Source organism: Oryctolagus cuniculus, chromosome 12, assembly GCF_964237555.1.
Source record: "Oryctolagus cuniculus chromosome 12, mOryCun1.1, whole genome shotgun sequence".
NCBI lineage: Eukaryota > Metazoa > Chordata > Mammalia > Lagomorpha > Leporidae > Oryctolagus > Oryctolagus cuniculus.
In genome coordinates, this window is record NC_091443.1 from 29,510,747 (window position 1) to 29,518,837 (window position 8,091).

Genomic DNA, 8,091 nt, shown 5'->3' on the forward strand with positions numbered 1-8,091 from the left:
CAATACCATTATTTCACCATAGGACATTTACACTTAAAAGTGAAAGCTGTTTTTTCTGTATGGGGAGATTCAACTCTCTCCTTGTACTTCAAATCTCAGTTCTTTCAGATCCTTCCCCTATGCAAGTATTCATTATCACAAGGAGGAAGTCTTGTCACATGCAGTGACAAACTTTCATTTATTTAAGAAAAAGCCTTTGTATTTCACTCCATATGCTAATGCAAACACATCTTTAATGATTAGGAAAAGATAAAATCCTTACCTACTAGGGGTAGACATTTCTGTCTTCTAAACCACATACTGTTCAGCTACCTAAGCAATAGTCTCCCTTTAATCAGTCACTAAACCTGTAACAGCATCAACAAAAAATTTTTTTGATGTTAGTATCATGGTTTCATGTTTGCAAAGTTTATCCCAGGGGACTATGCACCTCCAAACAGGCTCAAAATTAAAGCACTCTTTCTAAGTCAAAGAAAGTGTCCCACCCTTTCTCCAAGTTGAAATTCAAACCACTATGCTTATGAATTTGCTAAACTATGATTGTCAAGTAGTCCTTCAACAACTGAATAATTGCTTCCTAACTATCACCAATACTACACACTGATGTGACAAAGCTAAGTTGACTGCTCACCATGGTAAGAGAAAACCACCTCACAAAATTTTGGCCATGTTTTAGAGGTGCACAGGCAATGCAAGAAGCAGTAGAGAATGCAACAAAAACAAAACATGATCAGTTAGCTTATAAACCAATGGATGCCAAAGCTACCCGTTTCAGAGTTTTAAAGGAGACTATGAGAACAATGTCCCACGTGTACAATGATTGCTCAGAGATAAATCATACTAGAGGCAAACTAAAAACTACATCAGGTCCTCCAAGAGAAATCTAGAGTGAGCCACTACCATGGTAGGTTGAATATAATTCTAAAAAGAAAAGAAGTCCAAACATTCTAATGTCATGAAGTAATCTGCAAGTGTTACTTTATTTGGAAATGGGGATTTTTTTGGATATAATAAGGTAGTAATCTTGAAATACATATACCACCTGGATTATCCTTGTGGGCTCTAAATCCCATGATGATGGTTCTTGCCACTGGCAGAGGGGAAACAGACACAGATGAGAAGTTGGTGTGAAGATGAAGGCAGATATTGGAGCTTGGCCACAGACCAAAGAAATGGCAACTACTAGAAGCAGACAGGCTACTGTAGAGTCCTTGTAGGAAAGGGCAACACTGCTTGAGCTGACTTCTACATGGGGAGATAAAGTCATCTTGTTTTAAGCCAGAAAGTATTTGGTGATTTGTTATGGCAACTTCAGGGAACTAGTACTCCTACTTTCACATATTTTATTCAATCTAATAATTTGTGTGAAGCATTAATAGAACCACCCCAGGTACTATAAGACATGTTAACTTAGTGATGGATATCCTGTTAAGACCTTAATTAAATCTCAACTTTACAGGTATAGCTGGTTCATTAATCTTATGGCAATGTTAATTTTTGACTTCTACTAAGGATTTTTATTTTATTACTGACATGTCATACTGAAATGAAACACTAAAAAGATCAAAATTGACCAGACTAGAATGTGAAAAATTCGATTAAACCATCAAATAGCCATTTTAAACACAAGAAGTGGTGGAATGTTGGCCTTTTCCAATGGCTCAAATTTAATGGTCAGTAGGACTTATTCAAGGGGAAAAATAGAATCTGGAATGTAAATGCCTAATATTTGACTATTATTCCCTTCTGTTAAAGAGTTCTTGTCATGACTTTTCATGGTTCAGAGTACAGTCACTGGTTTAGAATACAATCATTTGGTAATGACGGTGCCTTCCATGAATAAATCATATACTTTGCAACATACCACACAGAGAAATAGGGCAATTGATAAAATAAGCTACAGAACCATGAGATGACTGTTCTTTTTCATAAGTTCTCATCACTAGCTAATTTTATTTTCTCTTGGCCAAAATGATCCTTATACTAGTGGTTTTTTGAAATAAAATCATGAACACTAATGCACAAAAGTGAGGTTGGTTCATTAAAAAGTGCTTCCCACATGACAATATGCACTCAGCTGGGAGTATGTGAATCATTTGTGAAAACAAATATGATTTCAGAAGATATAAACAAGAATCATAGAAAGGGAAACATCGAGATAGTCATCTTCTGGAATACACTAAATGCTGCCATCCACAGGCTGTTTCCAATAATTCTTCAGTGTAGTATAACTCAAATAGAAATTTCTTATAGCCCAATTTTAGCAATTCTGTATAATGGAAATCCACATCCTATTAAATTAGAAACCTATACCATAAGGCAGAGCTTGAAAATATGTAAGCTACAAAACTTTTCTGCAGATGAACTAGTTTGCATATTGCATCCATTTTTTCTCAAATATAGTGTACTTACATTATTTTGAGATTTGCCCAAGTTTGATTACGATATTCCCGTCTCAAAATACAGCTCATGAAATTAGGTTGAACATAATTGGATCATCAATAAGATCAATAAAATTCATTAGCAGAGATGTGTTAAATAAATATAATGTGCTCTTTGAAAAAAGAATGGTGCAACAGGTTAACAGGTTAACGCCCTAGCCTGGGGTGCCAGTTCAAGACCTGGCTGCTCCACTTCCCATCCAGCTCTCTGCTATGGCATGGGAAAGCAGCAGAAGATGGCCCAAGTTCTTGGCCCCTGCACCGGTGTGGGAGACTGGGAAGGAGCTCCTGGCTTCGGATCAGCACAGCTCCAGCTGTTGAGGCCAATTGGGGAGTGAACAATCGGATGGAAGACCTCTCTCCCTCTGCCTCTCCTCTAATTCTGACTTTCAAATAAATAAATCTTTAAAAAAAAAAGGAGAAAACAAGAGAAAATATCAAAAAAAAATTCATTAAGATGTTAATAGCTCCTCCCCAAATATAACTAAAAATAGTGATCACGAATGTCAAGGCAAAAAGAATGACTGGAAACTATAGTCACAAAGCCTTACATGTTATTATTTGGTATTATATAGTGACTCTGAGAAATTATTTGCCATGGATCTTCAAGTGCATTTTTGAAGCTTAAAATTCTAACTTAGTTATGAAGACAATTAGTAGGGATAATTAGAGTGCGAAGATTACTGCTAATGTATGTAAAAACTAATGAGTCTGTCCAACAGTGACAGAAATATTTTCCCTACAAAAAAGGAAAAACACTGATATTTTCTTTCCCTGTTAACTACTCATGAAACCTCATCTAAAATACATTTGATATCCTATTTTTATATATTTACTATGAATGTGTGTATGTTAAAATTTTCATTTGTAGACAGTTCTTTGCTTAACTTATATAATTGCCTTTAAAAAGGGACTCTATGCTACCATTTGTTTACATGTATATATCCACTCATGCATCTCATTAAAATAGTACATTAATACGTTAGTTTTTTTTTTTTTAAAGGGAAAGGGTTTATTGGGGAACACCCTACAGACCAGAGTGAAGGGGCGGCGAAGGAAAGAGAGAAGGAGACTGTAAGAGAGAGAGACAGAGGAGGGAGAAGAGAGGAGAGAAGCCAAGAAAGGCCAAGAGAGCGCAGGAGAGAAGGACCAAGAGAGAGCAGGAGAGAAGGGCCAAGAGAGAAGAGCCAAGAGAGAAGAGAGCACGTGTTCAGGAATAGGCCCTTTTAAAACTTTGCCTGAGGGTGGGCAGGGAAGCAGGAACAGTGAATCCCATTAGGATGGGGGTGGATCCTGGCTCAGGTAGCTGGGCCATGTGGCCACCTGGCTACAACTGCGCCAGTTTCCTAACATTCCCCAATTTTGTTTTTTATAAAGCAAGGTTTCTATGGGATTACATTAGTCCCAAAAGACCAAGAGGGGTAGAGGGACAATGATCTGTCTTTAGAGCTACTTCCTGCTGACGTGGGGTGATGATGTACTCTTCGCTGGCATGGGGCGATGTCTCAGGCCGCTGTCTCCTGGGTGGGGAGCCAAGTATATCCCTGTAGCAGCATTTGGTTGACTGCCTGGTTGCTGAAGGCCTTTGTTTGTTCCATTATAACCTGCTGTAAACACTTAGACACTGAAGTATAGAAGACAGGGTGAGAATAGTAACCGATGATTCTAAGAGTAGCATTAACCAGGTAATAAGAGGATTTTATAGAGAGGAAATGGAGGGGGGTCTCTGGACACTTGTGGGGAAAGTTTGATGGATGTAGCTTAAAGCTGATTCCAGCCAAGACTGGAGAGAGGCCACTTAACTTTTGCAGGTAGTGGGATTTGTCTGTAGAGAAATTCTAAACAATCATACAACATTAAGTGGAGAAGAGGACCATCAGTACACACAGGTTGGGAGTAGAGCCATTGGTGGTAGAGTAGAGGCTATGGTTACAAAGGAATGAGGCTCAAGTGGGCTAGATACAGAGGACGGAGTTGTTATTAGGGGAGCTAAGAAAGGTGCTGTCTAAGCTACAAATAAGTTTTCTGATTGAGAGGCAAATAGAACCTGACAGAAGGGGCTTGGTAATAGTCAGGTGGGCTTTGAGGTTTTGTAAATTATGAGGCCCAGACATATCTCTTCATAGGGTACATCCTACAGGAGGTGTGAACCTCCTTGGGGAAGGCACCCTCTTGACTTCCATTACTTAGCTGGCCTGGGAGGAGAGCTGGCCAGGTAAAGGCAAGTGGCAACTCCAACAGGAAATATACAGCTCTGCCTGCAATGTTACTGACCCTACTTGGCCATTTCCTCAGTTGCAGTGGTCACTTTGAAGTGAAGGGCTTTTTAGCTTAGAGCCAATAAGATCTGTGGCTCTGACCTGGGCGTCTTTCAACTCCAGGGCAGGTCCATTTCCAGTAATCCAACTCTTGGCAGAGCTGCCAGGGCTCTTCACAAGCTGACTTTTGCTGAAGCCCAGGCTTGCCACGTTGAAAGCCACTGCAGTGGACTGGCCTAATGGGTCTCCCTGAGGACAGATCACTGTACAGAGCAGCCATTAACAGACCTGCCACCCATTGCTTCTGATGCCTAGCTTTCTTTTCCTCCTGGTTTTCATTTAAGCAGACCAGAGGATGCAAATCAAGGGGCTGCTCAAGTCCCATCTCCAATCTTCAGTGGCCTAAACTAGAAGTCTGTAGTCACAGGCATGTTCTGTAGTAGTTTATGTTGAGGCAGACAATGCCCATGAGGAAAACTATATTCTCACTTTAAAACTTTCTTTCCCTTTGTTCTGAAAGGGAGGCTTTCCTGTTTACTGTTTACCTCGCTGATAGCAAAGTAAATCCAGCTAAGAAATTATAATTTAAGCTCTTATTTTGGCTATGCTATTACAGAAATGTGTTAGCCATCTCTTTTATAAGATCTAAAATCAAATTTTGCATCTTGGAGATTCCTTCATAATAGAATTAGTTTCCTATCTCAAAGAGAACAGAGAAATGAAAGAACAAGTTGGGCTTAGACTAGAGAAATAGGGGTGCCAGTCCCAGATTGCTTACTGACAATAGCAATATCACATGAAAACTTAGAAAGCAGTTTTAACCACTAGATAACAACTTAAGAAAACATTTACCAGAAGGCCCAATGCCTTCCATAAATATTAACACATATATTTGGAAACATCTCTTAAATATCTAACATGATGTAGCTTGTTTAACCAGCAAATTTTAGCACAAGAATATAAAATGTTTTTAGTTTCTTTCTATTAACAAGTTTAAAACATATGATACAGAGATTCAGGTCACATGAATTAAAATATATCTTTGGATTATTTTAGCTGTTTAAATTTATGGACAATCTTATCTATTAGCCAATTAAAATAAAATTTTTGGTAAATTTTCCCATGTAGACATACAATATGTATACACATATAACATAATAGACCAATATAGCAGTTTTAATAGTTTTTTAAAATCTAACTTCTGTTTGTAAATTACCAATTGATTTGAATTGCTTTTTGTTTTAGTAACCTCAGCTAACCATACTTTCTCACAGTTGGTACTTTTAATATATTATTGGCTTCATTTGGTTAGAGTCATCCCAAAGTACTGAATACAAATCATGTGGCTGGAAAAATTTCATCAGAACCTATAGGAGGACAGCTAAACACAGAACCAACAATGCTTTGGTATATCAGATTTGTTGCTCATAAAACTAAACTGTGGATGACAAAAGACTTTAAGTTGCCACATTTAAAATTATAAACTCATTAACCAACAAGAGGCATTTGCTTACTGCACACAGTATTTCTGAAAGCACCTGTAGGATTTTACAAAGCACGTAACTCTTTTAGGCCTCTGGGGCTTTCTCATTAAGATAACCATTATGTCTAGTAACACAAGATTATTAGACTTTTTAATTCTCAGACGTTTGTATTAGTGCCACTTTATATTATAGAAACTTAAAATTTAGTACCACTTCACATCTTGACAGTACTTCTAATATAATCCAAATAGCCTGATTAGTTGGTGTCTCTACAAGATGAGACTTAGGTTCTTCAATTTTTTCAGTTGGGCCCGAACTGGAAAAACCGAAGTCCAGAATTTACTGGAAATTTTAGAGTCCAAATTATTTGAAACTTTGATTTTTTGATTTTTTGAATGCCTGTCAAGAATGTCAAGAAGGCTCAAAATCCAAAATATCTGGTTGAAATAAGATTCCTTAACATCATGACCTAATATAAACCAAATTTGATCATTGTTACAAGGTAATTAAATATTTGAAAATAAGCACATATTTAAATAACCCATAGCTCTTAATAAAAATTCAGCTGTTTTAAACAATTAGAATTTAACAGACATCAAGAGAACATAACAGGTTACTTTAATTTATTGCTTTAACGGAGGATTAGATTCTAATTTTATGTCAAAGAGGAATAGATTAGTATACTTGTGATGTTTTCCATCTGCCAATGTCCTTGATTTTGAAATAACCCATTAAAAATTTTGAGAGTATTAAGGTAACACAAATTTCAGCCTGAGTTACTTTAAACAGTGTTGAACTATTTTCACAGTTTATAAACTAACCCAAATAGTTTATAGAATATAACATGTTGAGTATACAAAAGTTTTACCCAATTTAAATTAGCAGTTACACCTAAATGACTTAGGATGCTGATATATTTCTATCTGAATTTAATTGAAATTAAAATTGCATTCATCTAAGACAAGTACTAATTACCCATTGCTGTTTCCTTGAGTACTGATTACCCGGAAACCTGTTAAAATAAATTGCAAAATAAGTTCAGCATTTTACAAAGCACTATTTTTAAAGGCAGATCTAGGTAGATCTTCCTAGATTCAAAGAAAAATTAGTTACAGTGGGCCAGGTCCATGCAGGAAACCTGCTTTTCCTGTTTGTCTTGCTCAAGATAAAACAAGAGCCTTCAAAAGGGTGGGATACCTAATTTGTTTCTCAAGCAGGGAGCCCAAAAGGATGGGACTACCATTCCCTTGCTATTCTTATGGTAAGACTGGGACAGGAGAGGGAAAAAAGACCAGTTGAAAACCATGGAGACAGTCATTCCCAAACCGATAAGACAGAGATAGTAGACTTTGGGCTCTGAGATAAAGAATTCCTAGGTGGGAGGGGGAGATACAGTGAGTGGGGTAGGAGCTAGGGAGGAAGTACACGTGGGCAGAGAATGGCTTTGAGGAATAGATGAGCAAGGGGCTTGAGAGAGGATGGAAGAGATTGCAGTGGAGGTGGGAGCAGAGGTTGACCCTGCCCCCTGGAATTCGATGGGAGGGGGAGGTGAGGATGCAGCCAGGGCTGGAGCTGATGGTGGACTCTGCATCTGCTGCGTGGGAGATAATGGCGCTAGAACTTCAGCCACTGAAGCCTCAGGAGGCGGCTGAGCCGGTGCCTGTAGATTGGAGCAATAAGGAGGTTCTTCTACAGGATCAAAGGAGGTTGTGGTAGTGGTGGGAACAGGATCGAAGCAGAAGAAAGGATTTTTTGCTCAGGCTTCTGCCCCCTAGTGCAAATCTTGGAGACCAGAAGTACACAGGGAAGGATTAGTTCGAAGATAGGAAAAGGCTTGAAAGTATGGAATCCCCTTCCATTTTACTGAACGCTCACAGAAGTGATAAAGATGTTATCAGGGTCAAACTA